The 17,166-nt window shown below is 44.9% G+C and overlaps 1 protein-coding gene across 3 annotated transcripts in view; it reads left to right on the forward strand.

The window, feature by feature from the left end:
• Nucleotides 1-3,317: 3,317 nt before the first annotated feature.
• The window catches only part of LOC129385672 (uncharacterized), a 135,740-nt gene continuing 121,891 nt past the window's right edge, over nt 3,318-17,166 (forward strand). Inside the window, exon 1 of one of the 3 annotated variants that reach the window (XM_055072561.2) lies at nt 3,318-3,426. The gene's annotated coding sequence lies outside the window, so the exon portion shown is untranslated. Of the gene's footprint in view, nt 3,531-17,166 lie in introns of all 3 variants that reach the window. The other 2 variants (XM_055072562.2, XM_055072563.2) reach the window with 2 other exon arrangements.

Consider the following 17,166-nt stretch of genomic DNA (forward strand, 5'->3'; position numbering starts at 1 on the left):
GAAGGGAAACGTAGTAGGGGGCGGCAGAAAGTTAGGTGGGCGGATGACATTAAGACGTTTGCAGGGACAACATGGCCACAATTAGTACATGACCGGGGTAGTTAGAGAAGTATGGGAGAGGCCTTTGCCCTGCAGTGGGCGTAACTAGGCTGATGATGATGATGATGATCGCTGGGCACCGCTCCGACGTCACCGACGCCGATAACCGGACATGCCTCCCCGTCGTCAATTTTGACCTGACAAATGAAGTTCTACCCCAAAGCATGTAGGTTGCAATGATGTGTGCTATAAGAGATGACCACGTCACGTTTTCAGTGGACGTCTGCTCAGATGGTTCACCGTGTGCACAGGCTGCCATTTGCCCTGACGACTCATTTCTTCCCATTTGAGAAGTTTATTTATACTAATTGTTTATACAGACGGAATACAGAAATAACCTGAGTACGTCTACGCAACGGCAAACATTGCCTTAGTTGTGTCCAGCTGCCTAGTATTTGCATATCTTTAAAAATTGGTGCAACTTACGTGGGACGCCTGTTATATTACACCGAGCATGATTAACTACGCGTGCAATGAATGCCTGCAATGATGCGTGAGTGTGGCCCATTGCGTTGGAAAAATTGCAGACGTGGAAAGAAATATATAAATTCGCAGAGTTAAAAACGCCCACGCGCGTGCTTAATGCAGCGAGTCACTGCTGTATTATATTGCAGTGACGAGAACTTAACGTGGCCTACGTGATCGCATTAGTGGCTAACAATCGGGAAAAGAATTTGGAGAACGCTAATGCTTCGCCTTTTAGAGTGGAACGCGATAGCTTTCAAATACCCCTGATTCTTGTCACGCTTCCCGGCACCTGCAGCTTATGTAACCTTACTGTTTACCAGGAAACGCTTCCGGTGAACGCTACACAGGAAGCAGAGCTTTCTTGTAGAAACGCGACCTCTTACGTGGGCCGCGATGCTGTGGAGACGAGTGCGACGTGGAGGTGTTGTAAGGAACCGGGCGCACCCATCAGTGGCCTCAGAGATTTGCGCACGTCGGGGCGCGCGGATCTCCGACGTTGAGGCTGGTTTGACGATGGTAGAAATGCTGGAAAAGGAGCTTGCCTTTCAGTATCCGCGTAACCTAATTATGTTTTCTCGAATATTCAAATTAAAACCCAACGCTATCATGTCTAAGTTGTGTGCAACTTGTACTTTATGATTTTTCTAGCGTATTTTACTTGGAGAAATTCAGTTCAGTAACTTCTTTGCGCTACATCGAGGGTCTGCGTGGTTAGGTATGCATGGTTGGGTTTGCGTGGTTCGCTATTATTTCTGCCGATACAATAGTCGACGCCGGACGCGCAACGCCGACGTCGGATTTTCAGCGACACGGGGCCTTTATCGCTATCGTGTTACATTCAAGCACGTAGCAGACGCCCGCTGCTACACCGACCGGGAACAATTCTCCATTTTACCACGCAGCGGCTCTGGCTGTTGCTACAGAAAATGCCTCACGTTCTTCTATGTATTCGGGCGCCGCTGCGGCCAATCTGCCACTATGGTTGGGTATACGCCGATACTGGCTCCAACCCATCGACTCCATATTCGTTTACAGGAAGCAGAAACCTAGATGTAGACGCCATGAAACTGCACCATCAAAAACTGGAACAATAAAAATTCAATTGAGCTTTTTGTCTTACGCTTAGTAGTCTACGAATGTTTGCATTGGTGGAGTACTTGCAGCGTGTAGTAAAAATAAAGAACCCATCTAATAATGTACAAGAAACTAAGATGAGCATTCAAGCAAAGAAGCAGCACACCATATTGCTGCAGAAATTTTTATTTACGATCTGTAATGGTGATTCTGAAATTTCCATTGCTTCTTCTACGAGCGACATACAGCGTCTTAGCGATTGCCCCTCTTTGTATGACGCGAGGTCACTAGAGTCGGCCATGGCAATGATGGCATGACGATGGCAGTATGATGACGACGCATTTCACGCTGAAAGGCCTTGTCTGGTTTAGCACCTCCTTTGGTGCTTTCCTCGGCAACATCTTTTTTCTAGCAGCGTATGGAAACACTCCTGCAGGGACTTTCGGGAATCCAACTGTACTTTGACGACGTCATTAACGCGGAAAAGTGCCATGATCGAACTGCTTTCCCTAATGTGTTGCGGAGGTTTCTATATGGTAGAGTACGACGGCAACTCGAAAAATCGAAGTTTCGGCAGAAGAAGGTGACCAGCGATGGAAGTGGCCTGCGACGGAAAAATGAAAACCTCAATGCGATCCTTGAAGTACCACCGCGTCAGAACGTACCATAATTTATGTTGTTTCTGGACCGAGTTACCTATTATGACAAGTTCATTCTGAACTCATCCGCAGTGATGGCTTCTTTGTTTGAGCTACTACGCACACGTTTCAAGTGGGGACCGCGAGGACAGCAGACTTTCCAAGGCGGAAAGGGCCTTATGGAGAAAGTGAATTTTCTAGCGGATTATCACCCCACTAAAGCACTTAGCTTGCAGTGTGATCCTTCCCCGGCGGGAATCAGGGTGGTATTCTTTCACTACATAGGGGATAGTGTAGGAAGACCGATAGGCTTCTATTCACGTGTCATAATTGCAGCCTAGCGAAATTACTCGCAGCTGTAATGGCAGGCTATTATCGTAGCGTTCGAGGCGTGCTCGTTTCGGATCTGCATATTGGGCAGACCATTCACTTCTTCACAGACCAAAAGCACTTGATTGTATTCTTCAGCCTGGACCAGCAACCTCCGAAGGTTGCAGGTTGTTTCTGCGATAGGTAACCAGTGACGCCGGGGTTCGGCGGCGCTTGCTCACCAATGCTTTGGACGTAAAATTGCAGGGCTTGGACTCGGGCTTCGTTGCTGCCTGTTATTTGAATGACATTTGACACCGACCACGCCGTACAGGTGGCTGCCGACTTTCTTCACCGCCAAACGAGAACCGCTGTCGCACTCCCTTTGACAGCTTTGGTGTCATAAAAGCAGCAAGCGTTATGTTTTTTAAATGTCGTTAACACTGTGGAATGAATGTGCCAAGTTTGTCCGCAGCAAGTGATATTTTCTAAGAGCGACAAGTGGGTGAGCTTGTTGTAGCAGTGACACGCAATGTGCACAAAACAAAGACGAAAACAAAACGCATTGACTGAAAGCATGATATTTAGAACTGTCGGATCGGTTGCGTAGTTGAGAACTCAGTTTCCCAACTTTTTACATTGTCTGAGATGCGAACGTCAATTCATTTTTCTCAGAAGTCCCCAATTTCACAGCGGAAGACATTTATATCATTCTCTGCACCTAATATAACGCCTGATTTTCGTTAATGCTGACTCCTCAGAAGGCTGACAGAGGACACCGATTCGGGTGAACTTTAGAAGACTCCTTTTACGTGCGTATGAGGCTCTTGCACAGAGGGTGAGCTGCTGTTTTCTTGAAATTGAGGTATCAAGTTTTCGTATCATTGACACAAGTCGTTTAGAAACTACAGCATTGAGGTGTTCGCTGCTGTCGCTGAAGAAGTAGGTAACACTGCGTCCAATATCCATGTTTCATGAAAACTTCATGTTAGTCTGTCTCGGCCAAATTCTGAAATTTCTGCAAACGAGCATAAATTAGTATGAGTTTTTGGCGCATCACAATGAAAATGAAAAAAATTTGACATACTACTTTGTTGCAGCTGCCCTGTAAGTTAAATTTGAATTTCGAGCATGCAGTGTTACAGAAACAGGACAGCACCGGTACTGATGGGAACGAAATAGAATGGCATGTTCTGTGCTTTGTGGGCATGTACTTGTCATTGACAAGCACACACTTAGACTTTTCATTTCTTTTGACATTTATTGACAGAACATGCTTGCTCTGAAGAATTCAAGAGTTGCTGCTGTAATATCTGTTTTTCTTTTCATGCAAGAACTATTGTGTAATTTTGCTTTAGTGTCACAACGTAAGTTTTTTAAATATCAATACCGAATTTCAATCTGAGTCGTTATGGCGACATAAGTAGCCGCTTGAAGCGCCACATTAAGATTGGTGCTTGAGAATGTGACACTGTGATCCTCAGGAAAGCTTGATTTCGTTTTTAAAGAATGAATGTGAAACAGCAGCTCTGTAACCAAGCATGTTTGTCCATAGCGATAAATTAGGCACATGATCTCATATTACCGCTGATTACCACGTGTTTGAAATAGGTGCAGTTTCTACGGGAAAACACCGTTTTTAGACTAGCTGTATGATAATATACAAATTATGGCAGAAAGAAATGAGACCCAATTCAATCATCCAATATGAACAATTTTCTTTCTAGTGGCCAAAAAGCCGGCTCCAAGTTGCATGCAAATTTGAAATCTGGAAATCTTGAACACCATACACATTTAGAGCCATGTTAATGTCTTGTAAAAAAATGCGAATAAAATTCTTTATTATTACTTACAGCGCGAGCAAATAAAACACGTACAAAGAGAGACGTAACATGAGCGCTAACTCACGACTACAGGTTTGTTGCTTACAAACAATCATATAAATAGAAAAACGCACACATGTGTACACCGGCGCATCTTTGTGTCGATTACTACTGTGTGTTTTAGGAAGTTTCGGCTTTTTACAAGCTACAAATACTACACACTCAGCTCGTCTGAACAGCGCAAATTGACGCAAGCGAAATGCGTTATTTCGACTCCGAAAGTGAGGAAGCCAGGTGGACGCACGGTTAGTGGAAGTGTTCTCGCTTCCACTAGTGCCATGAGCACTGTGTGCACCCATGTCAGAGTTCCTGCTGAGCAGCTGTGGGTGGTAAACTTCAAACCAGAAAGAAACATATAGAAGGTCCCTGTGGGTCAAACGAAATTGATGAAATCCTTGCTTTGAAAGCCGACCGACACCGACGGTCTCTTTGCTGCGAAAGTGACAAATGGCCTGTTGAGTGAAAAGGCAAGCTGCTCTCGCCGATAGCAGCGAAACTGCATCTAAGCCTCCATCGCTATTGACTGCGAAACCACGTCACAAGTGTGTCTCGACGGCGTTCCCGTTGGCTGCGACGCCACAGTACCAGTGGGTCACGACATTGCAGAGCGGGCGAAAGGGTACACCTGATGCCGCGCTGGCTGTCCTGCCACGCCGGGTGTTGCGGGAGAGGAGAGCGTATCACCGCGACGCGCCACCTCACCCTCGCTTTCGCTCTCGGAAGCCTGTGTCACCCGTGCGTTCCTTCTCCGCGCAAGCTCTACATTGCGTTATGAGTGCGCCTCGGTAAGCCCAAATCAAAATGCACCAAGTGTCTCGGCTCGCTCGCCCGCGAAATAGGGCCCGTCTGCAGCGTTCAGTTTGACATTGATTCTTTCGTGTTTGCAACTCATCAGAAGTGCTTAGGCGTCTTAAGACGGTCAGAGAGAGAAACTTTTGTTTCTGCGCTAACGTCGGGCGCTCTCCTCTGGTCGGTCAGCTACCAGTCCTCCCCCAGCACGTCTCTAACGTGCTGGATCACCACCGACAGGACAGTGTTCGTACCATGGAGTGGTGGAGTGAGCTAGTCTGTCCATCACTGTAGCTAAATCTTATAGAGAATGGTGGAGAGGGCTGACTACAACTTGGGTTGAATGCGGTCAATGCCGGAGGCAATGCTCTAGGGACGGATATTGCATATAGTTCCGGCATGTGGACACCCAGGCCGCCCTTGAATATAGCGATGAAAAAGACGAGTCACTACGGAGTTTGTATGAAGTCTTCGTAGAATAGCGTTCCCTTTTCGCGAGGGGCTAGCAGGAGGAGAAATAGGAGCCATGACATTGGCGCGAAGTTCTTTTTGAAATGATGTGCTTTCCTTGCGTAAAGTCTTTCCCTGTTACCTTGGGATAAATTTGGATGGCCATAGGCACGGAGCACCCGGAAAGCTAACTACGCAGGTCAACTGATGAGCTCGGGACTTCGTCCCCGTGCCGTATGAAATACAAAGTAACACATAGCAAAGGGTGTGCATCCAAGTAACATTGAAGCCATCGTCATCATCAACATCCTCATCATCATCAGCATCATCATCCTATTTTATGTCCACTGCAGGAAGAAGGCCTCTCCCTGCGACTTACAATTACCTCTGTCCTGCGCCAACCGATTCCCGCTTACGCCCGCGCATTTCATTTCTTAATTTCATAACCCCACCAAATCTTCTGCCGTCCTCGCCTGCGCTTCTCTTTCCTTGGCGCCCATTTTGAAACCCTAATGGGCCACGGGTATGTAGACTTCGCATCACATGGTCTACCCAGCTACATTTCTTTCTCTTAATCTCAATTACAATATCGGCTATCCCCGTTTGCTCTCTGATCCACACCAAACTCTTCCTCACTCACTGCGTATATTTCTTCATTCCATCGCTCTTTCACGGTCTTTACCCGGTTCTCGAGGTTCTTTGTCAATCTGCAAGTTCCTGCCCCATAAATTAGTACTGGTAGAACGCATTGATTGTACACCTTTGTTTTTAATGAAACTGGTAAGCTCCCAGTCAAGATCTGACAATATCTGCTGTATGCTCTCCAGGCCATTTTTATTCTGCTGTAAATTTCCCTCTCGCGATCAGAATCCGCAGTGAGCAATTGACTTAGGCATACGTACTCCTTCACAGACTCTAAAGGCTCATTGGCAATCTTGAGCTCTTGTTATCTTGCCAGGCTTTTAACCATTATTTATCTTGTGCATATTAATATTCAACCGTACTGTGACACATTTACTGGCAAGGTCCTCAATCATTGATTGTAACTCGTCCCCAGTGCGGCTGAGCAGAACAATGTCATCTGCAAACCGAAGGTTGCTGAGATATTCGCCGCTGGTCCACACTCCTAAGGCTTCCCAGTTTAATAGCTGGAATATTTCTTCCAAGGTTGCCGTGAGTAGCACTGGAGAGATTGTGTTTCCTTCCCTGATCCAGTTCTTTATAGGTATCGTTCTACTTTTCTTGTGGAGAATCATGGTAGGTGTGCAATCTTTGTAGATAATTTCCAAGATATCCATGTATGCCTCGTGTACTCCTTGATTAAACAATTCATCTATGGCGGCAGGTATCTCCCCTGAATCAAATGTATTTTTGTAACCTATGAAAGACATATAGAGAGGCTGATTATACTCGGCATGTTTCTAGAGAACCTGATGGATGACATGGTTGTGATTCATTGTTGAGTCTCCCTTCCTGAATCTAGTTTGTTCTCCTGGTTCACTGAAGTCAATTGTTGCCTTTATTCTAATAAAAATTAGCTTTCTGAATAATTCAGACAATACTGGAAGCAAGCTAATGGCTCGATAAGTTTTCAATTGTTTAAAGTCCCTTTTGGTCGATTAGTATAATTTTGGCATTCTTCCAGTTTTGTGGGACCCTTGAAGGCCTGATACATTTCGTCTAAGCAGCCGCAAGCTCCTCAAGCATGATATCTCCTTCATCTTTGATTAGGTGGACTGTTATTCCATCTTCTCCTGCCGCTTTTCCCCGTTTGACGTCTTGCAAGGGCCTTCTAACTTCACCGTTAAATGTAGAAGGAGCCTCTGTGGAGGTATCGTGGCTGTTCTGGGTACTCTATAGGTCAGTATAGAATTCTTCCGCTGCTTTTACTATATCTTCGAAATTGCTGATGATGTTACCCTGCTTATATTTCTGTGCATATATCTTGGTTTGTCCTATGCCACACTTTCTTCTCGCATATTTCATGCTGGGTCCATTTCTTTATGGCGTCCTCAGTATTTCTTGCTTTATAATATCAAATAACCCTACTTACTCCTTGTTGGTCAGTATTGACACTTCCGGGTATTCTATCTTGTCGCTTGAGTTGGACACGTTCAATCTTTGTCGTTTTTTTTACTAAGTCTTTCCTTACTGGGGAGAGCTTGCTGCCCTGCCTTCTACTTGAATGGCTGCTTCTCAAGCCACTTTAGTTACGGTTTGATTCATTACATCTATGTCATCTTCATTCATCTATTTAAAGGCTGAATACTTGTTTGCAAGCACCAGGCTTATATGATCTGCTTTTGCGCTCGCTTACTGCGTCTACGTTGGCCTGTTTCTTCTTCTCGACGAATTTTACTTTTTCAAGTAAACTGTCTATATGCCGACATAGCTGGTTGTCGCGATACATGTGACATGCGTCTTGCGTCTCGCTATCGGTGCGAATAATATGTGTTTCGTAGGATGGTGAGACTGCAGGACTGATTCAAGAATTGCAAGAGCCTCCGCGTTGGATGAGTTAGGAACTCCTGTGTGTGATTTTACATGCTCGTAGCCAGCGCCAATAACTGCAGTTAGACATCTGCCCTCCGAATGACTAGCATACGTATAGTAAGACGTAGTATGTTGTTGTGGGTTCCCCCTATTTACTGGTTTAACTAACGCGGAGCGGCAAGCTTGGTGTTTGTGTGGCTGCATATGTTGTAGTATGGGTAGGAACATGAATCGTTGTAGTAGGCCCCATGGTGTCAAATACAGTGGTGGAATAGGGGTAGCTTCCATGTCTGGTATCCTTGATGTTCGAGCAGTTCGCGCCCTTGTGGGAATATTAGAACCGTTGGAAATTGCTCCTTTGTGCAAATTGTCAAGGTGTTCGTGAATTGTGCTCAAGAGCCCAGGGGAGACCGCGAAGTCCTTTGCGCAAAATCAAGGCACTCCTAAAGCTAAACTGGTGTATTTGCGAAGCGCCGTGTCTAATTTATAGTGCTGTGTTCTCGTGAGATTGATATCGAAGTTAGTGGAGCACGCGAGAGCAGACAAGCGTCTGAAAATTCTTTCGAGTGAAATTTGTACAAGGTGTACATCAAGCAATCTTTAGGTCGCCAGAAGCTGTAGACCGTTGGAGCACGAAACAACCTCGCAGCTTCATTCATAACGTAGAGGTAACGTTATAAGCCTTCATACCACTGTGTGCATGTATCGCGCAGCTGCTAGTATCTTCATCAGATATTCTTGATTTGTGAGCGTTAGATATTTTTCATAGGTATTGTTAACCAGCTTCAAAAAATGCACGTTTATCAGTACAGCTTCCCATAAACCAGTAGTATTCACGTACCCTTTTCGAATCTTGCAGTCATGTGCGCCAAGTACACTTGTTATCAGCTCGATGACGGATAGTGAGAGGACTGACTCTTCCTTTGAATCAGCCGAACAAGTTCCAGTGAGGCCAGTCAATAACCAGCAAATAGCAACACGGCACCCACTCAGAGGCATTTACTCTGGTATGGACACAAAGGCAGCCAAGAATCAGTGCTTGTCAAAGCAACAGTGTGCCACTCTTGAAAAAGAAACACGTTCTGAGTCACAATGTCCAAGATGGGTCCAGGAACGTCAGGGTCGAATAACAGCGTCTGTGTTGCGCCACATTCTGGCATGCAAAACTGGGGCCAGTGCATTAACCGCAGTAATAATGGGTTACATAAAAGCACCCCCAGTTGAAAGCATTCGATTTAGATGTGATTTGGAGCTGAAAGCTAAGCAAACATTCCTTGAACATGAAGCCAAGAAAAATGAGGATTTACAGATTCACGAATAGGGGCTCTTTGCGGTAGAGAATGTTTAATTTCTGACTGCACCAATTGATGATGTTGTTTTCTGTGGCTGTTGGGAGAAGGCCGTACTGGAAGTTGAATTCGGGTTGTCGTTCAATGGAGCTTTTCTGAGTGATTCACCAAAGAGTTTGCCTTTTCTGGACGAACAAATGAAACTTAAGAACAAGCAAACGTACTACATGTATGTACTTACTAAAGGGAAAATCCGACATCCACCCGATCGTAGCAATTGCTACAAAGGAAACCCATAAGCGTTCCTCGAAAGAAAAGCCTCAAAGTTGAAGAAGAATTCGTCCTGATCCGGGACTCGAACCCGAGCCGACCGCCTTTCCGGGGCAGCCGCTCTACCATCTGAGCTAACTAGGCGGCTAGCAGATGGGAGCACGAAGCAAAGACAAGTGTTTGACTTAGTAGTTACGCGGAAACAGCAAGGTGGAGAGAAGAAAATACTAAACGGAAAATCAGCCATCAACCCGCATTAAAGTACAAGCAGAGATGGCTGACACAGAACTCGGCAAAGCATATTTTGTTGTGTTTACTGGATCTGCCATGACACTTGAAATTAGACTTTGAATAAATATTCTGCACAAATATAATACAAAAGGCAATGGTCTGTTTCATCGCGCTTTTCCTGACATTCACTGTGGGGAATTATTAGGAAAAATTCAATCTGTCAAGCTAACACGTCATTGTTGTAGTGTCAGATAAGGATGTGTCGTAGTCTACTTATCTTGCAGTCCATATTTTCATTTGAGGTACCTGAAGCAGAAGCGGGTCGCCAATATATGAAAGTACTTTAAACGCCAAGCCAAATGCGAACGTTGTTTCAAGCAAGGAGGCAACTTGCATTTGCAATTTAGTTTAATACGGTTCAATAGAATGAGTTATGGCAACTGATGGCAATAATGCAATTATAAAATATTGTAGAACAAAGCTTTGCTGTTTGCCGAAGAAGCTATACATCTTGTAATTGAGCCCTTGCGAACTATTAGAAGCCACATCTGTGGCAGATTGCATGATTATTCTGGCATAATTCCAAGAGGTGCGTGTATTGGATGCTGTGGTACAGTTGACAGTACACAGCACAATAAATCAATCTTTATTTACTCATAAGCAAACATAAGCATAGGGTCACTGTATGGTTGCTTTATGTTACCAATGACAACAATGATGCAGCCAAATTGGTGTCAATTTTCTGAAATGCTTACTCCAATATTGTAATTTTGCGGAAGGTTTCTTCAGAGATTACCAATGAACACCAATTAGAAAGAAAGGATTCGCTCTCGTGCGACGGTGAATCAGAAAGCCTTTGGCCCATTTTGTAACCCAGATTGTGGCTGTAAATGCGAAGTCAGCATATCCATTCCCAGTGGTGGAACTTTCTTGAAATGGCCCGGCCTTATCGGCCGGTAGCCTCACGCCATGGAGCTGCTGTCATTTCTTGAAGATGGCGGTTGTGTTTCACGCGTCCGTGGTGTACGAGCAAGGAAGTGTGATTCGTTTTCTACGGAGCAAGGGATGAACGCACATAGAGATACACAGGACAATTCAGCCTGTGCAGTCTGTCTACTTCACCCTACGGCAACTGCGCTTTTTTTACGCCTATGCTCTCATGATGCTTTCTGTCATTCATGGAATGCTACAGGCATCTCCCTGTTCCAGCAGCTTTGCGGTGTCCTTTCTCCTTTCTAACAAATGTGTTCTTTTTGTTTCCTTATTTATCTCCTTATTACGCTTAGAAGCTCAGTATATTCCCACTGCTTGCTTGGCCATTTGCCAAGTTCTTTCTCCACTCTTGTAACTGCATTTGTTATTTGTTCACCGTTCAAATTTGGTCTAGCCATTATTCACTAGTTGCTCTATTTCCCACTTACATAGCCCATTTTCAAAATCATGCGTTTATGGCAACTCGATGTACTACTATACACTTCCTCGTCAATGACCATGTTTCGCAATTTATAATAAATTCATTTTGTCATCAGGCACTAATCAATGGTCGATATCCTATTTTCCTCTTGGCATGTTACCTAGCCATTACATTTAGGCCCGGTATTCGCGATAACGAGGTTACATTCATCATAGATGTCTAGCATTTACTTTCCGTCGTTATGGGTCTAAATGGCTAAATCCTGTATGTGGGCATTCATGTCAACTAACAGGATAATTTCGGCATCAATCCTGAAGCCCTTATATCAGCCGTTCTGTGATATATGAGCATTCCTACTCCCCCACCCGTGGTTTCCAATTTATCTCTGTTGCACTCTTCCCAAACATAATTAGCAACCATTGGTGGCTCTTCTATGTCTCTAAGCAGCGTTTGAGTAACGGCATACACGCCTATTTGCGAGTAACGGTATACGCGCCTATTGGTTCTCTCATTACCTGTTCCTTAATCTGTAACCAATTTTTCTTCTTTCTGCGGCATAGCCTGTTTATGTAGCCTATTTCACGACGAGCACTGTTCTTTCCGTCCCTCCCTTTTCTCTTATTGATGGTTATGCTTGTACGAGGTTCCCCAAGGAGGCCGTCTTCTTCATTACTACCTACCTAGGCATCTTTAGCGCCCGTAGGCCACCCCCCACCCCCCCAAAACGCATTTGAACGACAAGCAAGACTGCAGCCCCCTGAGGTGTATTCCGCATCCTTGAAAACCACCGCACTTTCTGACTTCCAAGATTATTTTCACAACCTTGAAACCTTTGTCTCGGCTCGCTATCCATAGACATCATTACCGGCCGCAACCGCTCTTCGCAAGTAAGGTTCATGTAAAGCTACCTCCGGCACCACCCACACCACAAACTTTACCCGAAAAGACATCTCGCGCAAGTCTTATACACCCTTCGCCAAACGCTGGGGTTCTCCTGACCCTTTTCTAGAAGTTTTGCGCGTCATTTAACCCCCCCCCCCCCCCCGCTACTATTACAAGGTTGCGTCCCTGTTCATTACCCGCTAGCTTTTCTGTAGCTGGCCCTATGACATAGCCCAATGTCTGCCCTGTAAACGTCCATACCGCCAACTGCCACGGTGGCTTGGCGGCTACCTAAGCTCGAGGTAGTGAGATCAATTCCTGGCCGCGGTGGCTGCATTTCGATGGAGACGAAATGCGAAAATGCCCTTGTCCAGTTCATTGGGGGCACCTTGACGATCACCTGGTGGTCAAAATTATTCCGGAGTCCCTCACTAAGGCGTGCCTAGCAGTCAAATCATCGTTTGGCACGTAAATACTCTGAATTCATGCATTCCCTACTGCCACTCGTATATCACCTAGCCTTCACCCCCTCCAGGAAAGTTCATGGCAGTGTCATCCCTGGACAGACGCGTTCATGACGCTTCACTGAGACTGCACGGCAATTCTGGAGCAGTTTAGTGTCTTGTTCAGTCGAGGGATGGTGTTTCACTCCACTCGGTGGAAATCAATACGACCGGACAAGTGATAACCATAGTGAAGCAATATCAAAACCTCGACTTGTACACAAAGGAAAAAAAGCCTGTCTTAAGCATCCTCCAAGATAAACCAAAAATAATGGGGAAGCGGAATGCAGCAGCAATGAAACGTTGAGCACTTTGGCACCACAATAAATATAATGTCGTGCGTGGAATCTGGCATGGATTAAACTTTAGCTCATGTCATTCTGTATTTCGCTATGGATATCTTGTGGTGGTTCTAAGTTAACCAAACATCTTGCTGGTTGGCTTTGGGGCCCTACGGTGAAACCTCAAATGAGGCAGTGCAGGGTCACATCGGTTGGGCCTGTTTTGAAGCACAGAGGCGGAGAGCAAAATTCGTTTTCAAGAAAGTCTCATTACCATGAATAAAAATAAGTGGACGGTTAAAGTGCAGAAGTATCTGTACCTGAAAAGCGTTGGCAAAGAATGCAGGAGGAGTTCAGGAGAGTCGGCAAGCAAGCACAGGATAAGTGGAAGTTTGAAAGTTTAAAAAGACAACCAGGAGTCAACAGAAGGAAAGCGAGAGAAACAGAGACAGCGAATTGGATGCAAAGAATAGAAATAAGGAATACTATGGAGATTTTCAAGAATAGGAAGACAAGAAAAAAAGAAACGAAGAAAGAAAGAAAGAAAGAAAGAGAGAAAGAAAGAAAGAAAGGAAGAAAGAAAGGAAGAAAGAAAGGAAGAAAGAAAGGAAGAAATAAAAGGCAGTGCCTGGCTATTTGAGGCTCGAGCCGGTTGCCTAAGGAGAATAACATATCGGAGCGAATAGTCGCAATTGGATGAGGCATGTATATGCTGCAGCAAAATCTGGAGACCACAAAGGACATCGTTATGGAATGAGAATGGGTTGACCCAACGAGACCAGTATACAACGTAGAACTTTAAGAAGCGCTTGAATTCAAACTGTGCGGAAGCATCAACCAGTCAGCACTCGAAATAATCAAGAGACATTTAGAGTATTCATGGAAGAAAAACCGGGAAGATATTCATACGACAGTATCTGTTGCTGACATAGGTACCGGTGCGATGTAGACAGAGGAGTTCTGAGGAAAAAAAGAACGAAGATATGTGTACAAAATGCTAGAAATAAAGGAACTTGCATTCCGTACCTGATTCAGTCAAGCAGCCTAGGCGTCTATGTATCACCGCTCGCTTCACACGGGATGCCAAAAGATTATAATCACGGACAGGAGAGAGAGCTGCGATGCGAGGATCCTTTGAGAATACGACGGTGCGAGAGCTTTCTATGAAGATGTCTTGAACAACATTATGTTCTTTCTACAAGCAGTTATACTACAATTGTCTTTGCACACTTTATCGGCAAATTACTGTAAGCTTTCTGTAGGCTGTTTAAACAAAGTTAATAAGAATATTACCAAGACAAGCGAAGCCCCTAATAGCGGCACCATATATCGCACATAGATGTTGGTTCTGTGGGCGTTATCTTAGTGCTTCGACGCAAATTTAAGACTTATTTACTTAACCCTTTAATTGCCGATATAATTTAAACTCGAGCAAGAACGTCAAACTTGGTGGTTTACTTTGGTTTTTGGCCTTATATAAGAGAAAGGCTGGAAAACTTCATTTCAGCGCTGCATTTCTCAAAATTGTCATGTTGTGAAATTGCGACGCTGGGGATTTGGGACATTTTTAATCAATATGAAAACTTATTCAATCGGCAACGAACCTGAATAATGCCTGGTTCTTGTCTTGGAAAACACTTTTCATATTAAAAAACTTACAGATTGGTCTTACTCATCTGAAGTGCTGATGAGTTTTGAAGAAGTAGTTATTGTGTTTATTGAGGCAGAGCTAGACATTGCACTTGGAGCGCATGAAAAACATCTGTTCTTGACAGTTCGGTGGTTTGCACCTCTGCCGCGTGTCTTTTACAAGTAGCCAGCACCCCCTATGCTCATCCTCCCACCAGAAGTTGGAACAGGCTTGATGAGACTGGCATACTGTCTTGGCCATTAGAAATGTTTTCGTCGACAATGACACTATGCCGCTCTGGTTTGAAACTGTGCAGTTTTCATCTTATACAGCATGCTGCTCAACTTGAACATCCTGAACTAATTACCAGGGCGTTCCTCCGTCTCACCTTTAGGTAGAACCTTGCTACATCATCCTATTACATTTCTCAATCCAAGATGTCTTCGTTAATGACATCTTCTCCGTTGCTAAGAGGCGCGCGTTTGGTGCAACTGCAGTTTTAGTCTCGTCCTCGCTACTCATGCCGTTAAACAGAGGGGCCATCTATCAAAATATTATCACATTGTCCTCCACATTTTCGTCGATAAAACTCCTGTCATCACTGTCACCTTGCGCTGGAAGAAATGTGTTCAGTAGACTTGATACAACAGAAGATTGTACATACATTATATAAAACGGGCTCGCCGACTTGTAATTTTGTTTGAATTCCTTATCGAAACCGTGCAGCCACGCTAAAAAAAACTAAAAAAAAGCACAAGATTTTCAAACACAGCCACATCCTGAATGTTGCAGTGAAGCAGAACCCGTGAAACTGAGGACTCGAATAACCACTATTGTCACAGCAACAAGTGTGAAGGTCTCCCTGTTCACCTCATATCGCTAGAGTCGCTAAATCGGGCTCCTATTTTATTTCTTTACTCACCACGCAGTGCAATCCCACTTTACTGTGGGAGTACGAAAAAAGGGGCAATTGCTCGGTGTAACTAATTCGTGACATAGTGAAAATCCAGCCATCCGATGGATAAATTCACACTGCGGAGTGCTTATTGTGGTAACTATATATATTGAGCAACACAAGAACAAAAACCAATTTGAAAAGTATTCTGATATCGTGCATCAATACAAGACCGTCGAAAGGCTTCCGTGGAGCTGTCAAAAAAGAACGCACAAAGCCTAAATCAAGCCCGTAATTTCTGGTCGGTCACGCGGAGTCAACAACTATTCGATAGGTGGTAAATTGGCGACGCAAGGTAGTGAGGGGCTAAGAGAGCCCAAGAAAAAAACAAGAAAGAAAATACGCCCCCTTCACTCCCACCACAAGAGTAATAAGTCACACCCTCACGACGTGTCCGGAAGTGCAACATGCATCCTCATTCTTCTAGGCCCTCGGCGAAGCGCAAGTTTATTATGGAACTAAATGAACCGTTATTAGCAAAATGCATCAGAAAAAATGGCTGTGGCTTAGCTAAGGTTAAGCCCAGGATGCGAAGCATACTAGCCTTTATTTTAGTTGTTGAACCACGGTTTAGCCTGGTGAACTGCTGTTGCTTGGCTATATTTGGTTCGGCTAGACGAAGAAACAACTCATGCGTTACTCTGCTTCGCCTTCAAGAGTGGAACGCGACAGCGTTCCCGTCGACCCGCCAAGGGGTGTAAGACACTGGGCTACGGGGCAGCGACTACGCGCCCCGCATTGGACGCGGTGAGCGTCGAGCAACGCAGCGTTCGGCGCGGCAACGAAGATCGTTCCTAAGGCAACACCGCATTCACTAGAGGCGCTTTTGTACCGCTTTGAAGCATCGTACTCGTGGCTCAGTGGTAGCGTCTCCGTCTGACACTCCGGAGACCCTGGTTCGATTCCCACCCAGCCCATCTTGCAAGAGTTGAGCCAAAGCCACCTAGAAACAAGCGCAGCTGCTTATATACCGCCGCGAGCGACGGGGCGAGTTGGAGCCCCGTTTCTCCTCTGTCGTGACTTCACGGTGTCACGTGGTCAGCCTTGAAGGCAACACCGCCGCGCCTGAGGAGCTGGGTTGAGCTCTAGTAATATGCTTCGCATAAAATGTACAATTTACGCACAAGCTGCAGACATGATAGCTTCAGATTGTTATTTGGATATGTGTTTAGAAAAAGTTTATTTCGACAAGAGACGATACGAACACTGAGTCATAATCACGACACAATTTCACCGGGACGATAACATGTAAGAAACGAAACACAGCACGTTTTCAACGTAGGTAATGCCCGAGTCCTCACGCACTAACATATAAACACATATACCCACGGAAAGGAACAGTTACACATAAACTAAATGCCACATGTACAAAATGATTTTCAATATATACAGTGTACACAATGGTTATGTACAGTGATGATGTGATAGAACACTTTACACAATTTTGAAGTGATGTGCACAAGATGTGTATATACAAAAATGATCATGTATACGAGAGGACACACACA

Source organism: Dermacentor andersoni, chromosome 7, assembly GCF_023375885.2.
Source record: "Dermacentor andersoni chromosome 7, qqDerAnde1_hic_scaffold, whole genome shotgun sequence".
Taxonomy (NCBI): domain Eukaryota; kingdom Metazoa; phylum Arthropoda; class Arachnida; order Ixodida; family Ixodidae; genus Dermacentor; species Dermacentor andersoni.